Source organism: Bactrocera dorsalis, chromosome 1, assembly GCF_023373825.1.
Source record: "Bactrocera dorsalis isolate Fly_Bdor chromosome 1, ASM2337382v1, whole genome shotgun sequence".
NCBI lineage: Eukaryota > Metazoa > Arthropoda > Insecta > Diptera > Tephritidae > Bactrocera > Bactrocera dorsalis.
The window spans coordinates 23367520-23386977 of NC_064303.1; the positions used below are offsets into that span (position 1 = coordinate 23367520).

The 19458-nt window shown below is 36.5% G+C and overlaps 2 non-coding genes across 2 annotated transcripts; one reads left to right on the forward strand and one right to left on the reverse strand.

Moving 5' to 3' along the window:
- The first annotated feature begins 4047 nt into the window (after positions 1-4047).
- On the forward strand, positions 4048-4120 carry Trnak-uuu (transfer RNA lysine (anticodon UUU)). The gene has a single exon. It is a non-coding gene; the product is annotated as a tRNA-Lys (tRNA).
- Positions 4121-17364: 13244 nt separating this feature from the next.
- On the reverse strand, positions 17365-17437 carry Trnak-uuu (transfer RNA lysine (anticodon UUU)). The gene has a single exon. It is a non-coding gene; the product is annotated as a tRNA-Lys (tRNA).
- Positions 17438-19458: the final 2021 nt, after the last annotated feature.

Consider the following 19458-nt stretch of genomic DNA (forward strand, 5'->3'; position numbering starts at 1 on the left):
CACAATGATACACCGATGGAGGATAACAAGCAGTAAACAGATTTAGAGACAACAAAGTGGAAAAAGAAATTTGTCACACAGTAACTTCCTAGAAAAGTTAGAAATCCGCAAAACGTGTGTAAGAGAATTGCCAGCGAGAACACTGACATAAGGATAATAATTAAGCAGAAAGACAATAGTTGTATTTGACAACGCAGGAGAAAGAGAACATGAAACTGAGACTATTCTTTTGCTTAGCCTTTGAAGCTGCCGATCTTCGGAACGCATTGTTCTTTCACTTCCTTGCCCAAAAATGAGAATTGCACTGTCAAATACGTATATCTGCAGTATGTATGTAAGTATATTTGTAAATTGCAGAATTTATGAATTCTTCTGCGAAACCCTATGGCTTGATGAATGCACGCTGGGTAACAATGCACAACTGAAGAATGTCGTAGTCGAGGTCTCTTTATGCTTTCTTCGCCTAATGACATTGTGACCATAGTAAATTAGTAAAATGTAGCAAGTTGATGAGGTCGATGATGAGGGTCTAACATGAAACGTGTATGTTTGGATGTGTGTGTTGATCCATGAGTAAACCCTACCCGCTTGTTCCTGGGGCTGGTTTTATGATTGCACAGCAATCCCACCGGGTTGCAATTGTTACGCTCTACACCTAAGGCTCTATAATGTCTCAATGGTTTCGATTGTTTACCCGTGTTGCTATTTGGGTTTTGCTTGTGTCTATAATAACACCTTTTTCAATAGGGAATTACTGTCCTAGGTTGCTGATTTGCCTTGTAAGCATTTGCTCGGAAACGTGAGTCAACATATTTTTTATTCCGCTTTGAAGCAGCCGCCTTGGTATTTAAACATTGGATTTTGTGTAAATATAATTTAGAGTTGCTACTTATTATACTTGTTTTGCGCTGCTAATAGGCGTTTGGGTAAACATGCTTTGAAAATATAGTTCCTATAAATATGTGGGCTAAATACTCGATCCTTCCAAGCAGCGTATAATTGTAGGTGTTCATTATAAATAAAATAAAAGGTTAAGTGCATAATTATAGGGTTTGTTGGTTTCTTGCTATATTTGCTCAAGATTGTTGCTCGTTTTCCAGGAACTCCCTTAGTAATATAAACAGCTGAAACTTTATGAACGTTGGAACAACGGTGAAGAAGGTATATATATATATATATCTACAAAAGAGTGGATGGATGTATATATATATATTCAGCAATTATTACAAAATTTAACCCACAATCCTAAGACAGCACAATTGTATTGTTCTAGTAAAGCTTAAACAGATCTGATTTGCCCAGATCTGGATATCCATATTTCCATATACTTGTTATAAGCAGTCTGTTGGCTTCAGTGCCTTTAGATAATATTGATTTTTTCGGTTTTCTAAAATTGCGTTTTTTGCATGTTGGGTTCTCAGCTACTTTGTTAAGCGTTTCTTAAGCGACCTCTACTCGATGTCAGTTGAGCAAAAGATTTAGATATTTTGTTAAGGGTCTATCCATAAGAGATGTTGAGATCATCTCTCTGGTGACAGCACAACGATTTTCAATCACTGTTTTTTCCACTTTTTCGAAGTTATCGTCATTGGGTTTCAGACGTACAAAAAAAAAGGTATTTATACGATATTTTTTTTTGAATATAAGCAACTAAATACTTGACAAATATAATATGGCATATCGAAGATACATATTTGAACAATGTCTCTTGAAATTTTGATATAAAAATGTTGAAAATTCAGCCGTTGAGACCTCATCTCCATGTCTCACAAAAAATGCTCTCGCTATGTCGACAGCATAACTTATTATTGGTTTATCTAAAATTAAAAATAAAAAACAATCACATTTCGTCAGTCCATATACATATATATAAATCTCACTTTTAAACGAAGAAAATAAAAAAATTAAAACTTAAAATTTTTTCTCAAACTTTGAACAAAAAATCTCATATTTTCGCCATTCATTGGTTAAAAAAATTAGTTGTAATGAAAAAAAAAGAAATCCTTCATTCAATAACAAGTTAATGTTAATTTAAAATTGTATACACAACAAAAGCTCAATCGGTTTATAACTTTTCGATAAATTGCTTCCACCGATTTGAAAAATACAGTTTCGAAAAAAACGTATTTAAACACGGCGCACTTAGTCTAGCTAGCCTCGAGTGCACAAGTTCTCAAGACCGTATCTTCGAAACTCTTACTCGTATAAACTAAATAAATTTAGGACAATATTCTAGAGGTATTGCAGATTTTAATAAGACAAACAAAAAAATCGATTTTTTGAAATTTTAAAATTCCCCTAACTCCTCAATAGAGGCGGATGGACGATTCGCATGAGGCAAATTTTTCACAGTTTCAAAGTTAAGTTCAAACAAGTAAGGAAGGGCTAAGTTCGGGTGTCACCGAACATTTTATACTCTCTCATGATAACGTGATAGTCGAGATTTCATTTTCCGTCATTTACAAAATAGCGTTATATTGGAAGAAGGCGTGGTTGTGAACCGATTTCGCCCATATTTCGTACATGTCATCAGCGTGTTAAGAAAATATTACATACCGAATTTCATTGAAATCGGTAGAGTAGTTCCTGAGATATGGTTTTTGGTGGATAAGTGGACGACGCCACGCCCATTTTCAATTAAAAAAAAGCCTGGGTGCAGCTTCCTTCTGCCATTTTTTCCGTAAAATTTAGTGTTTCTAACGTTTTTTGTTAGACGGTTGACGCACTTTTAGTGATTTTCAACACAACCTTTGTATGGGAGGTGGGCGTGGTTATTATTCGATTTCTTCCATTTTTGAACTGTATATGGAAATACCTGAAGGAAATGACTTTATAGAGTTTGGTTGACATAGCTATAGTAGTTTCCGAGATATGTACAAAAAACTTAGTAAGGGCGGGGCCGCGCCCACTTTTCCAAAAAAATTACGTCAAAATATGCCCCTCCCTAATGCGATCCTTTGTGCCAAATTCACTTTAATATCTTTATTTATGGCTTAGTTATGACACTTTATAGGTTTCGGTTTTCGCCATTTTGTGGGCGTGGCAGTTGGCCGATTTTGCCCATCTTCGAACTTAACCTTCTTATGGAGCCAAGAAATACGTGTACCAAGTTTCATCATGATATCTCAATTTTTACTCGAGTTACAGCTTGCATGGACGGTCGAACGGACGGACAGACGGACATCCGGATTTTAACTCTACTCGTCACCCTGACCACTTTGGTATATATAACCTTATATCTGACTCTTAGGACATACAAACAACCGTTATGTCAACAAAACTATAATACTCTCCTTAGCAACTTTGTTGCGAGAGTATAAAAATGTACATGACAAATTTGTGTGAAATTTCATTTGCTATAAAAAAGGTCTGAGGTCAAAATCGCTATCATTAATACTTCTCGAGATATTCGACTTTTTAAGTAAGGCTGTATGCAATTTTCATAGATTTTTTAATATATACATACCTACCATCTATAAAAAGTCTTAATTAATTCCTCGAATAATGAATGTTAAGTTTTTTGAATGTTCGATTGTACCCGAACTTAGCCCCTCCTTGCTTGTTACATTACGTCAAATGTGTAAAATTGTTACGTTATAGTAGATTATACATATATATGTGTATTAATAAACAAAGCACACTAAGCATTCATTATCACGTTCTAGCGGAAGCGTTCGCGAATAGCGTGTGGTAATGAAATAAAGCTGACTAATACACGGTACATAAAGATTTTAAAAACTATTCAAATATGTAGCTTTTAGTAAATGTGAATCTAATGAAGTATTCACGAGCAAATATTTATTATGCAACATATTTTGATAACATCGCAAGGCAACAACAAAGTAGCTAGTTCAAAGCAAAAAACAAATTAGAATATGTATGTATGTATGTGCTTATATCAGTTTGACATTTTGTAGTAAAAAATGAAACAGTTCTTTTTCGAAAAAGTATTTTAAAAACTATTTTATTACTTTGAAAATCTTGAAAAACAAATTATATAGTATACAAAACGTTATAACTGTAAATGCGCCACCCCCAAATGTATATGCCCGGGTAGCTCAGTCGGTAGAGCATTGGACTTTTAATCCAAGGGTCCAGGGTTCAAGTCCCTGCTCGGGCGAGTTTAAATTTTTTTATTAAAATAAAACTTTTTTAATGTATTGTTATGTATTAAATAATTTTGATCACTTACGAAATTAAATGTTGTGTCTGAAAATTGAGGTATGACATATACATTTTTATTTATGTTTATATGCTTTCGAATTTCACTCATTTTTGAATTCCTCTAATGCCTTAGTACATAGTATATACATATATACATATTCCCACAGGAATAGTTTCTTAATGAGGAGGGCCCTTAGTTACGTTCGTTGGAAATTAAATTCTAAAACTAGTATTCTCATTCTCTTCGTTGTTGGCAGTGAAGTGAAAATGCAAGGCGATAATGAATTTCAAACCACACTATTCAACAAATTTTGTGCTCTCATGCTCAAAATTAATTTCACCTTCATATATGCCTACTGCAAACTATATATCACTTCTCTATAATATCTTTGGGAACAATAGCAGATTTTCTTCTGCAAAACGTGTCGAAGAGTCATTTATCATAAAGAAAATTTTGTGAGTGATTTCAGCTTCAAGGATGTAACTTTTACGCTTCTCACAATCACCAAAATGACCTGGCATTTTTGGGGAAAAATCTTACAGAAATCCCAGCATTCTGTGGCAAAATAAAAATGCTTTCATTTCAATTCAAAGCGCTCTCTATACAAATACATATGTGTGTCGGCATGTGTGTTCATTAATGCATGGCGAAATTCAACTTAATTGCTTTCGTTGCATTTTGTGATAGAGCATCATCATTCATAATAATATTTTGGTTATGAAAATCTTCTCACACTTCAAATTGACATATCAGGCATAGCGTGACAACAACACCACCAACGATATGTTCATTATAAATAACTTAAGAAGATCTAGCAGTGAGGGACTAGTAGAATGTGCAAGCAACTGATAAATTATATCCTCGTGACTTTGCATATTTCACTTTCTTCCTTTCATGTAATAAATCTCCGCCAAGCTGGTTGGTTGTATGACTGATGCATGCGGATGAATGTCGGTGAGTTAGTGCGCGCAGGCGGCAAACACAATATAAGCATATGCTATCAAACACACACACATATATATTTGTACATACGAATTTCGTGAATGAAGTCTTCATAGAGCCACCCAAGTCCAAAATTGTGTGTACATTTGTATAGCGCAAACACCGTCAACTCACTCAGGCGGACAGCAGACCAATCACTCATTGTCAACGTTAATATGAAGCGTCATCATTACGTTTCATCCATTTCATCAATTAATTATACAGCTTTATTATAACAAACACCAAAAAAAATATTTTTTACAAGTTTAGTGGCGGCAGAAATTGCTTTTGCGGCAAGAATTTTTTCTAAAAAAAATCATTAACACGTGATGACTGTGGAGATTTTTATATATTACGGCTTATGGATATCTGCATTTTACTCATATTTCTATATACAATATATATATATAGATATATATGAGTTGGCAGTAAATTCAATATTACTCCTTAGTGATCGATAAAGCCCACCGGAAGCTGTATCTACAGAATGAGATTATGCGAGAGTTTTGCTTCTGTTTTTTAAATTTCCTTAATTTTTTAATATTCGCTTGCATGGTGTTTATAATATCCCCACAGTTAGAGAGTTTTAAAATAACTAATCTTAAGCGGGATTTGGAAATTCTTACCTTTTGTACAGAGCTTAGCGAAGCATAAGAAAAATACAATTTTATGATTCAAAATACACTTTATTATTCAGTATAATATCCCTGAGCATTTACTCGTACACGCTTGCTCCAACGATCCAATTTGAGGATCCCATCCCTGAAGTGAGAGTCCGGAAAGTCTGCCAAATTCATCTCAACACCCGTATGACCTCTTCATTTGATGAAAAACGCTTGCAACGCATACATTTTTTGAGTTCTGGAAACAAGTGGAGGCCAAATCTGGTTAATACGGTGGATGCTCCAACAGTTCGAACTTTACCATAATTCATGGATTTTAGTCATTGTCAAAATGCTCTTGTGACACGAAAGAGATTTTTTTCTTCTGCAAACCGGGTCTTTTTTCACGAATTTTTTCCTTCAACTGGTCCAAAGGGTTGGAAAAATATTCAGAACTGATTGGCTTACCAAGTTGCAAGTAATTCATAAAAACAATTCCTCTCGCATCCCAAAACACTGATGCCAGATCCTTCTTGGCCGATTTCCGGACACGAACTCGTTTCGAAGTCGACCAACCAGGTTCAAACCATTCTTCAGCCCCTTGTTTTGATTCAGGATAATGGTGATAGACCCAAGTCTCATAACTTCATAAGTCTCAAAACCATATCCTGTATTTTGGCTATGATTTCCGGTGTTGATGCGCTTTTTGGACGTCTTTCATGTGGATCGTCTTCAAGGCTTGTACGGCCACATTTAAATTCAGCTTTCCGATCTTTCTACTGTTCTAATTGTACTTTTAACGACAAAACTTATTGAACAACCTGGTAACATAGTATTGTAATAAATGTCAAGTTCCAAACTAAACAGGACTTAAAAAAAAAACAGAAAAAATTGGTTTTTCAGCAAAATGAATTTATTTTATTCAAAATAGCCTCCTTCTACTTCAATACAACTTTTTGCACGGTCCAAAAGCATTTCGAACGAGTGTTTTAGCTCGTTGGCCCGTATGGCCGCCAGTATACCGGTGCAAGCCTTTGGAATGGCCTCTACGTCTGCATAATGCTTTCCTTTCATGGGCAAATGCATTTTTTCGAAAAGGGAGAATTCTTACGGTGCCATATCAGGTGAATACGGGGAGTGGTTAATGGTTAAAATGTGATTTTTGGTCAAATAATCGGTCACAAGCGTCGATCGATGAGACGGATTCTGAGCAATTTTTGGTCGTCAGTCAATTTGTGCGGAACAAACCGTGCACACACCTTTCGTAAGCCCAAATGCTCGGTCAAAATGCGATTAATCGATGTTTTAGTGATGTTCAATTCCATTTCCATTAATTTCAATGATGATTTCGGCTCGGAGTAATACGAGTTTATAAGGTGAATTGCAATTAACGACCCAGTTCTCCTGTCTTAGAACCAGAATCAGGTTCCTTAAAATGTCAGCTCCTTCTAACGCTGTAGGATTGCTGTAGCTAGAAATTATATACTATTGAACTTGTATGTTGATCTCAATAATTTTTGACACCGATAGGTTACACGAAAATGAAAGGGAATCTTGCAAATGATCAAAAGTAGTTTAAATTACCTCAAGATCCACCAATTTTATTAAAAATACCTTGATGATTTTATTCTGAAAGTGGCATCAAATTCAAATATAGTGAAATCTTAGTACAACTCATTAGCGCATGTGTCCTTTTTGAAATACATATTTCATCTTCATGATTATAAACGAGCCCACAGTTCACTACTTGGAACGTCATCAAACGTCAACTGATGACTATCTGGAAGCCCGACTGACAGCGCAAAATAAATACAGAGCGATGATAAAGTATGGCAAAAGCCGGCTGTTGCTATTCCCTACTTAAGTTGCTATTTTCATTTTAAATGTGCAGTTGTCGGTTATGTTTTTGTAGTTAGTGTTGAAGATGACGTTGACGTGGAGAACGATGACTATGCTAACACTGACGACGACATCATTTATCATCAACCTGTCTGTCAAAATTGCCACCAACACCACCACCACCACAAACAGCGCGCTCGCATAATCGCCTCCAACCAACCAACCAGCTATATATTCCTGCATACATATGCTCGTGTACATACATTGACTGACTGTTGAAGGCTGTCGACTAGCCCTAAAGTAGCGCGTATCCTTGTACTGTCAAAAAATTATTATGCCTATTAATTTCGCTGCCAATGTTGAGCGCCAAGGATAAACTAATGGCGTCGGAGGCATAGGACGATAAGAAGTGGCAAGAAAAATAAGTAAGTATTCAACGTATGGCCAACAACGGTGAATGCATGCGGATAAGTGAGTTAGTGAATTTTATTTTATGCCAGCGTTTATTGTAGTTGTTGTTGTTATTGTTGTGGTAGTCGCTGCCTTTGTGTTGATGATGATTTAGCCTTATTTTCCCTCATTCATTTATCCAGTAATTTATCCTGTCAGGCTGTCATTCTGCCAAAAAAGAAAAATACACCCGCATATAGAAATGTTGGAAAAAATTGAAAATGATTACTTTGTTGAAAATATGCCGAAGGGCTACTGCGCACACATCGGCGGTATGAGAAGACGAATTGCTTGAAGTGAAGGATATACCAGCTGTAAGGAGGGAGTTTGTTGGTAGTAGAAATTTATTGCACTGACAGCGTCAAACACATCGATCAAAAATCATTTCTGGCACGCAAAACGAATAATCAGAATTTAACGAAGTCGCTAAGGGAGTGATGTAGCTCAACGCACACTCATACTCACTCGCATAATTGATTGTAGAGATATGATTAACGAGGCATAATTTCTATATTATTCGGTGAAGTTGATTTGTGACTAACATTTGTATAAGTATATGCATATGCATGAGTTAAAAGGTTTAATTTTTCATCGAAAGTGTTAGAGTTAGAGTTAGAGAGTGCCTTATCGAATTACATGTCACTTTGGTAATGAAATATGTACGTAAAGGGTGTTTTTATTAAGGTGGAGCATTTGTATTATAAATGAAACAAAAAAAAAATATAAATGATTCGCCAATATTTTGATTTTATGACTTCGCGATTTTATTACATTTGAAGTTTGAACCAAGAGCATGTGAACCAGCGACTGCGTTTTGTGGATACAAACTGCATGACAAGTCAATTTTTTGATATGATTGAGGATTGGTTTATCTCATTAATGTGAAAATTTCGCGATAAATATAGTGAGAGTCGAGTTGGTTCTATCTTCAGTTTAAAACAAACAATTTTTTCGGAGATTATATTATAACCAAAGTGACTACAACCAGTGTTTCGATGATTGGAAAATCCGTTGGCATAAGTGCATTGAATCGGGAGGGGATTACTTTGAATAAAGAATTTTCAAAATAAATACAATGTCACCTTATTTTTAGGGCACATATACTTTATAAGGTCTCTGACGTTTCCTTATGGGTGTTACAAACTTCGTGGCAAACTTAGTATACCTGTTCGGGCTATAAAAACCAATGAATCAGTAATACTTTTAATAAACCTTTCATGTGAACCTGACATAAACTTTTATTGGACCCTGGCTCATCTCCAAAAAATTCTTCGAACTCCGAATATGGTTATAAACCGCCAAAACAATATTTCTGGAACCGCCACTGTATTTTATCTTTTTATCAATTATTGGCTTGTTAGTAATAATTTTTTTACCGGTTATGATTAGAGCTCTACAAATCTTTTTCGGGCACCCTACTCCAAAAACATACGATATATCCAAAATCGATCTTATGTATGGGAAATAAATCTACTATAGACCAATGACATTCCTTGATTCGAAGGTGTTATGTATTTCATAAGAAGTTTCAAAACAGTTTCTTTTAACGAAAAATCGATAACTTATGTCTGTATAATTTTTAAAATTTAACGGAATTCTGCGGTTCACAGCACTTAATATCTTTTTTAAAATAAATATATTTCTTCGTATATGAATCAATCCAATTTTGAAGTTTTTTTTAAGAAATTAGAAGAGGGTTTTATTTTTTTATCGGTGTATCGATAAATTTTGCCTGTAAAAATTTTTAACAGTTTTCGAAATTTTCGAAATTTTTTTTAAATAAATTTAATTTAGCACACATGGTTTAATTGTGTGTTTGAACCATTTTAATAAAATAAAAGTAAAAGATTTAAAAAATAAGTTCAGTGTCAGAAATCTGTCATTCTTTCTCTTGTTAATAGAAATTAACTTCAATATTTTTTGAACTTTAAACAACCGTCTCGTAACCACTTAATACTTAGTAACAACAATAATAAAGAAATTAAATAATTAATTGTGATAACTAATTGTGCATTAATTAATTTATTTTTATATATCTGATTTAATTGCTCATTTCGTCAAAGTGACTGAAATTGTTGTAACCACAAATTTACCAAACATTCATTCAACCACTTCCTCTTTCTATATATAAAATATAAATATATGTATATATGTACATCCATGTGACCCTTGACTCACGTGTGGCTACGGCTGTGGCGTTAGTAAATAAATAAGCGACTTTGCCGCAAACTAATTTATCTTCGGTGACACCCGCCACTTCCTGCAACCGAAAAGCGCCAGCAGAAAAATAAACAAGCAAAACGAACACCACCTCTCAATTACGCTGAAAAGCCTCAAGCACACACACGCACACATACGAAACACACAAGAAACAACAACAATAACGGCAGTGAAATGAATGCGTTACAGGAATAAAAGCGAAAATAAAACTTCCTTTGGTAGACGCTTGCACAAAACAACTCAAATTAACATGTGCCAACTTTTTGTCATCTAACAAGCGAACAATCTCCGGTGTTGACAGCCGTCAGCCAAAACAACCATCCCGCCGCTGCCACCACTGCCACTGCTGACTTGATTGCAAACTAACTTAGGCAGCCAACCAACAAGGAATATAAATGCGACAGGAAATATCGAAAAACGCAAACGATACATGTATGTATGTATGTATGTGTTTGGATGGGTGGTTGTGGTTGTGGGTGTGTGTGTGTAAGGGTGTTTGCGCAATCCTGTTGCGACCCATTACACCCCTCCGCTCACCCACACACATGCTTTAGAGTGGTCGTAACGCCAACACGCTCAGTTGTTTTCGGCTTCGAGGGTGTTAGTGGTTGATGGCAAATGTCTGGAAAAAACGTATGTAAAGTACTTACGACGACAATTTATACGCTTCGAACGTATCTCGAGTGGTGTCAACGTGATTGTTATTGCTGCTATGTTTTCATGCTAGCTAGTTGTTGCATTTGTAAGTAGATTACTAGCTTGCTGTTCTGGTATTGGTCTGGTATGCTATGGATTTGTTGAGCATTCACTTAGTGCGGCTCGAAGTTTGGTTTAAGGCGTTCACACTTATAAAGATATGTAAATATATAATACAAGTATACAATTATATATAAACGATTTTAACCACAACTTAATAGAGTGTGTGTGTGTAGTGATTAATTTCTTTGGAAAGCTTGTGTAAAAACAAATTTGTATCTAAGGAATAGGGTAGTCAAAATTCGACTGCAGCCAGTTTGGCAAGCAGAGAAGTATGACTGGTATTGCTTATTTATTATATAGAAAAAAGTTTTCTGGAACAGCCACATATACGAAAATAAATTCATATGTAGTATATAAAGTAGGGAGATTTTTTTTTTTGAACTATTAATTTTTTCCACTCCCGTCACGAAATTTCCTTGGAAATACCCTAAAATAATTTCCCTGAAAATTTTAGCCCTTAATATTAACATTAAGAACTGGACCAAGGCCTGTAAAAATTTTCCATAGGAAATACACCACAATCGTGAGTTTTTATCTTTAAATTCCTACAGTTCAAAGGTATTTTATGCCATCGCCTTGATTTTAGACGCATATTTCTCAGAATCGTTCACTCTACAAAAGTGCTCAGTGCAACGAAGTCGTAACTCACACCGGTGAGGTAGTACGGGGCTCCAAACCCGATTTTTCTAAAAATGTCTTTTCAGAAGGCTTTTGGTGAATCTGCTTTATCAAAAATGCGCGCTTACGAGTGGTACAAAGAATTCAAGGAGGGTCGGGAAACCGTCGAAGACATGCCTCGTTCTGAACGGCTACACTTACGAACCAACAATCATCCGAATGACGGTCCAAGGGTGCGCAAAAGCCGAAAAAATTGATATCATCGGCCTCAACACCCGCGCCGTTAGTTCTGCTTTCTCCAGACTGGACAAGGAAGCAAAACAAATGGGTCTGGCAGTGAACGAGGGCAAGACGAAATATCTCCTGTCATTAAACAAACAGTCGTCGCACTCGCGACTTGGCTCTCACGTCACTGTTGACAGTCATAACTTTGAATTTGTAGATAATTTGGTATATCTTGGAACGAGAGTAAACACCATCCTGCTATATCGTGCAGAGGAAAACACTCCAGCTCTGAAAGTATTCGACGCAGTACACACCGGGGGAAGCAGAGGAAGAGGAAGACCTCCACTCCGTTGGAAGGACCAAGTGGAGAAGGACCTGGCTTCGCTTGGAATATCCAATTGGTGCCACCTAGCGAAAAGAAGAAACGACAGGCGCGCTGTTGTTAACTCGGCTATAATCGATTCGAGAAGAAAAAGTAGATATATAAAATTTCTTGGATTTCGATCCTCTGGTTGACGTTTTACAAGAGTATAAAATATTCGATTGCCCCCGAACTTAGAGCTTTCTTACTTGTTCTTCTTCTTATGTCTCAGTTTTGGTAGTTACTTCCATAAAGTTGTTAAGCATTTTTCGACCGAACATTCTCTAGAGTAATGAGAACAGAAAAAAGGTAAATGTGGGTCAGAAACAGAGTATTTGTCGGATAGAGCAGCAATTCGCAGCAATTTGGCCCTTTTTCATTGATTTACGAAAGCGTGCAATCCTTCGATTATGAGCTCCTGCAATGCTCACTTCGCGTAGAACTGTCGCATACTCAATCACTCAGAAACAACAAATCATAATCCGATATCGGACCATTATATTGTTGCCATTGAAACTGAACAACTAAAATCTAGTCTTTATGGAAAACTTTTTTATTTGACAAGATATATTCATGATACAGTACATACAATATCTGCAATATGTTCAATGATAACTCGTTCAGAATACCAAAGAGTAATATTCCGTGAAAGTAAGTCATCTATAATCCAACGATTTCTTTTGCAAATATACTAGTACAAGATTTTCCAAGAACTACAACCATCAAATATAAATAGCAAAAGAACACATTGCAAGTATCTTTGACATAGCCAAAGTGTCAAACGAGGTGCAATAAATTAACCTCAACGGTAAATGTGAAATTTTCATTGCCAGCCACATATCAAACGGTAAATATACATAGACAAGTTCATTGCAAGTGAAGCGAACGGAAATGAGGCATTTCGAAGGTGTGGAGGGCAAAGTGCACTGACTAATTTAAGGTCACACATAAATAAACATGACAAATAAAGTGTCACGAAATGCACAAGCACAAACACAAACAGAGCACAAGACAAATACAGATGCCACGAAATGCAGACAAGCGCACAAATAAGAAGCGCAAATAAATATCCTTTGACGGCATGCTTGCTGGAGAACTACGTTACGTAGCGTAGTTGTAAATATTGCGTACATAGAAATGTATTTGTCACTTACCTCCCGAACCCACCCAGAAATACCCGACTCTATAACACTTTGTCGCGCTTCATTGCGGAAGGAAATAGTCAGATGGAAAAGCTAAAATAAAACTTTTACTTCCATCACTACTTTTACTCACACCACCAAACAACCAGCACACAGTGACTCAACAGCACAGCTCGGATGCCTAACATCCATATCCGCCCGCCGGCACTCGGCTGACTGAAATAACGTAATGAATTTGCACTGCCGGCAAAATGAATGCCTTCGATTTGAGGCGGCAAACGGCAATCACATAACAATAAAATTACTACAGAGGAAAATTTGTAGAAAATTTGCGTCCTTACATTTTTACTTATCACAAATATACATATACGCACACAAATGTGTACCGCTTTTTCCATTTACATAAATATTTCTGTCATCGAGCCGTTCAAAGTTCAATTCAATTGACGCCTTTTATGAATTCATGAATTGCTTTTGCGCTGCTTGACTGCCTACGGGTGTAAATCTTTCTTACAACTGTGAGCATACTTTTGTATTATATACTTGTCTATATACAAAAGTACATATTTACATATGCATGCTTGTGTGTGGCAGTATTTAAGTGTGTCTAGCTGCCGATTTGTCAGCACTACTTATTTGAATGGGCGTTTTATTAGATACTACGTGCCGATTAAGTAAGTCTGTAGATATTGATGCTGTCTGTATGTATTCTCGGAGCGATAAATGCTTGTTGACATTGATTGAGATTATCGCTGTGATTCTAAGTTGACAGTTTACACCATGTTTTTTAAGTAATTTTTGACAAATATCTTATGTGTATTCCTATTGATTTAGATATATGCCTGCAATAATTTTGGCATACATATGGACATGTGGTACATATGTATATTACATACTGATATGCATAAAATAGCACATTTGGGGAAAAATAAATTAAATATAAGGCATAATATATTATAGCAAACGAAATGATTGGAAGCATATACTAGGCGCCCTCGATACGCCACTTTGCCCATTATTGTTGAACTCTGCTCTCCAACCAAAATGAGAACAGAAACGTGAAAAAGCGACAATGTTACTGAGTCCAATTTTAGAAAATATTGTTTTTGAATGTTTTATTTAACTCGCAGTCATTTCTTCTTTTCGCAATGTGGCGCCAAGCAAGGCCAGGTCCTTTTCCACCTGGTATTTCCAACGGATTGAAGTCTTCGTCTTCCTCTATTACCCCCGGCAGGTACTGCATCGAATACTTTCCGCCGCTGTCCCTCAACTCGCTGAACTATACCAATGACGTCGAATAACTCCCACAGCTCATCATTCCGTCGAATGCGATAATTGCCGTTGCCAAATCGCAAAGGACCTAAATAAGTCTTTCGCAGAACCTTTCTCTCGTAAAACACGTAACCTCGACTCATAAGATGTTGTCATCGTCCATCCCTCTACACCATATAGCAGGATGGGAACTTATAGAGTTTGGTTTTTGTTCGAGAAGAAAGTCGAGAGAGGACTTTACTTTGCAATTCACTACTCATCCGAAGTAGCCCCTGTTGGCAAGAGTTTTTCTGCGTTGTATTTCGGAGCTGACATTGTTGTTAGTGTTAATACTGGTTCGAAGTTAGACGAAATTATCTACCACTTCGAAATTATACTGTCAACAGTTACGTGGAAGTCGCGAGTTTGATGATAGCAGATATTTCGTCTTGCCCTCGTTCACTGCCAGACCCATTTGTTTTGCTTCCTTGTCCAGTCTGGACAAATCAGAACTAACGGCGCGTACGTTGAAGCTCATGATGTCAATATAATCGGCATACGCCAGTATCTGTACACTCTTATAGAAGAATGTACCTGCTCGATTAAGCTCTGCAGCTCGGATTATTTTCCCCAGCCCATGGTGAATATCTAGTCAGTTGTTGATTTTCCAGTCCAAAAGCCACATTGATAAGAACCCATAAGTTGGTTGGCGGTGGGCTTTAATCTTTCACACAATTCGTTCGATAGAACCTTATATGTGATATTGAGAAGTGTATGTTTCGCCTTCTCACTTTAGCTCGCCTTCGAACTGATGGGTTTTTGGCTACCCAGAGGATGCTTGGTCTAAGACCGGAAGTTGTGAGCTGCTCGAGCAATTTGTAAAAGAATTGTTTCTGGTCATTCCCATTGAACGGCGTTCTACACATGGCTCCATCCCCCATATTTTTTCTTACTTGTTATAATTTGCATACTAAACGTTTCCTAAATTAGCTAGATATTTAGGTCATATCATATAAAGTACATATATGATTTATTTATGGGCCTTCTGAAATCGGCTGTTCTTTACTTGGACTTTGTTTATAGCAACTTTTTAGCAAATATTAATACATAATTATAAACACAAAAATTAATATTATTGAACAACAATGACAGTAAACGACAAGAAGTCTCACAATAAAGGCTAACACTAAGATAAAATCGGTAACAAAAACCAAACATGCATTGACTTATCAACATTTTCCTTCACTCATTTATGTACGCTTTCTCGTATATACATATAGCTTTCATTTGCAACGAGTGTTGTCTCCATTGCTACCGACCAACAACAATTCTTTCCAGCTCTTATACAACTGCCATGCCATGCCATCCCTTTTGCCCAGTTACGCCTCTGTCGCCTTTTGTAGCAAACGTCGTCGCACTGACAACGAAGACATACTGCCAGTGTAATTTGAAATGAAAATTAATGACATGCAATCAATTCTGCTAGTCGAGGTTATTTGTTATTTTGATGGCTAACTCCCTACCCCAAATGAGTGCTCGCCCATCGCAGCACTTTCGCACGTCTTTGCATTCAGCCACCCGCCTTTCGCCTTGCTTGTTTGCTCATATATATATTTTTTTCTTGCTCACACTCAGCTGCTCTACTCCCAGCAGTGCCGGCACTGGCACTTTCTTCGCGTAGCTCAGCTTGCAAACGACTCGAAGGACTCTCGATCATTTGTCAAATGCAATGCAATTCGGGAGGTGGATAAAATGAAAAATGTGCACTTGCCAAGCACAAACACACACATTCTTGGGCTGTCGTGTAGTGGCCCAGGCAGCAGAGTGAAGGAGTCACTGCAACCGAGCAGCTAATACAGCTGGCAATATAAGTACTATGCCCTCAACGCATTTTACAGCAAAGTTGGTGCGCCTACTACCCACATTCCAACAACAATGCTAATTTATGACCATCGACGATGCACTTTTATTTATTTTTAAACTTTTCAAGGCATACAAATTTTCGAATGAAAAATTTTGGCCATGAAAAAAGCTTTGTCAAATTCCAGCAGTATGTTGTGAAATTCATGCCACATAAGTATTGTACGAATGATACATGTATTTAATTACCGAAAAAGTAGTGATTGCTGTTGCGTAATAACAATATGCATGTTTATAAGAAATTCTGTACTATTGATTTGTTTTTCCTTATATTTTTTATTTTCGCTCCGATACCGCCACTTCTGTATAACTATGACATAATATAATATGTATACTTAGTAAGTAAGCAAAGGAAACATACAGCTTATTACTGAGCTCAGCGCGCATTATGATCATAGAAAAACAGGGTCTATATTGACTTAGATAACTACTATACATATATATAGTAGTTAATAACAGTTATTAAAAGTAATAAGAACATTACATCTGTTATTAGGTTGATAGGTCTATAGAACTCCATCACTTTACAAACTGTAAGTATGAACAAGTAATGAGCTACCGAAAATTTATACTCTTGTAACTTGCAAGAATCAAAGTCAGGGAAATATCTTAAGAAGTATGTAAAACGTCAACCAGACGATCGGAATGTAAGCAATTTCATATATATAAATGTATATATGTTCTTTATTTCAAAAAAACATACCATATATATGTATATCGCAAAACCACTTTTTGACCCCGTCAGCCTGAATTAATTCAAATTAGTTGCTTAAACTTTCTGAAAATGTCTAAATATTTTAATAATAAATATAAACTGTAAAAAGTTGTTACCGCCCGAGCAGGGACTTGAACCCTGGACCCTTGGATTAAAAGTCCAATGCTCTACCGACTGAGCTACCCGGGCACATAAAACATAACCGGGTGATCCTTGGTAAGAACATAAGGAGTAAGATATGCTAGCATAACCTAACAAGATATGTATTCATATAATGTAAAATTTGAGCTATAAAAGTCTTCTTCAAAGACATCACATAATTCAGATCCAAGAAAGTTCTTATGAACGCCATGGAGGTGGTCATCAAAAGATTGCAACGTAACGTGAGATGGTTCGGAAAGTAAAGAAGCGACTTGAGCGAAATCCACGACGAAGTGCCAATCAAATGGCTAAAGAACTGAAAATATCCGAGCGCAGCAGCCAACGATGTTGAAAAATGAGCTCAAGGTCAAGCTTTACAAGTTCCAAACGGCACATGATCTCACACCGAGGCAGCAACAAGTAAGACTTGAAAGAGCGAAGCAGTTGCTTCGCTTGGCCGAGAGCGGTCAAATTCCGAACAATGTGTTTTCTGACGAAACAATTTTTGCAATTGAGCAATTCGTAAACTCTCAAAACGATGGGGTTTACTTGACCGACCGTTCATACGAGAATCTAAGTCATCGGTTGGCCACCAGGAGGCAGCACCCGCCACAAATAATGGTTTGGGCCGCTGTCACCGCAGATGGACGCGACATATTATCGAGAAAGTGTTCTGGAGGCTGCTTTGAAGCCGTGGGCAAACAAACATTTCGGTCGCAAATCATGGACGTTTCAACAAGACTCAGTCAGCACCGTCTCATAAAGCGCGAGTGAACCAAGAATGGCTGGAAAACAACGTTCCGAACTTCATTACAACCACACAATGCCTCTTGAATTCACCAGATGCAAATCGAATGGATTATTCTCTCTGAGCCATTTTGGAGAGCGAGGTCCGAAGTAAAAAATACACTAGTATCGAGATGCTGAAAAAATCCATTGTCCGTGAGTGGGCCAAAATACCGGCAAGTCACATTCGGGCAGCTTGCGATTCGCTTTTTGACCGTCTCAAGGCCATAGTTAAAACAAAAGCTGGTCATATCGAGCAAAAGTGAATTGGTCCTGAATTTATGATTATTTTCACACATCTTGTATTTGAAAATAAATAAAAATAATTTTCCAAAACTAATTTATGGCTTTTTTAATTGCACTTCGAGTGCCGGATGCTGTAAAAGTGTACACGAAGACTGTGGAGAGCCAATTCGGCGCCGTTCGCAGGAAATCTGACTGAGGTATGGAACGACTTGACCCATTTTAAGCCGATATCTGAAATTCATAGCGTACAAAATACAGCTTGTGTAAGAACTGAAGCCACTCGACCTTCCCAAGAGACATCGTTATGCTCTATGGGCTCTTGAAAAGTTTTGTTGGGATTTCGCGATGTGTTCTATAAGTCTCAAAGTGACAGTGTTATCCATAAATCAATTTTAAAATTGATAAATGAATTGTAAAATTTCCGAAAAGGGTGGCTGTTAAACTATACAAATATCTAATAAATAACTCTAACCATTCAACGACTTACAGTGAAAAAGCTTTTAAAGCACATCTATTTTTTTTCAAAACTTGTCGTTAGTGCGAGTCATGTCAAAAAATTGTCAAGTGGTCACTTATGTGATTTATTTCAACTTTTTGTGATGTATTTCAAAACCAAATTCTATTCCATGACTGACTTGACTTACTAAATGTTTAATTGTAAATATAACTCTAAACCTCGAACAAAACCTCTTTTGAGTTATAATTTCAAAGAATTATTATACCTTATTTACGAATTAATTAACTGTTATACAATGTAATAAAAACATAAAGATATGCATAAGCTTCGTATTATTTTAAGATACTTGTGAAATTAAAATAGTTTTATTGCCAAACATTTTTAATGCGATAATGCCATAACTCTTTAGCAGCATTTGTTAAAATGGCATAACAAACTTGACTTTTATGATTGTGAGACAAGTTATTGCCCTCCCCTTTGACATACTAAAATTATAAGCGTTGATAGGACTGCCATTCATAACAGATGTTTCCTCTAAAGATATGAATATTTATGCAAATAAGTTACCATTGTTGCTACC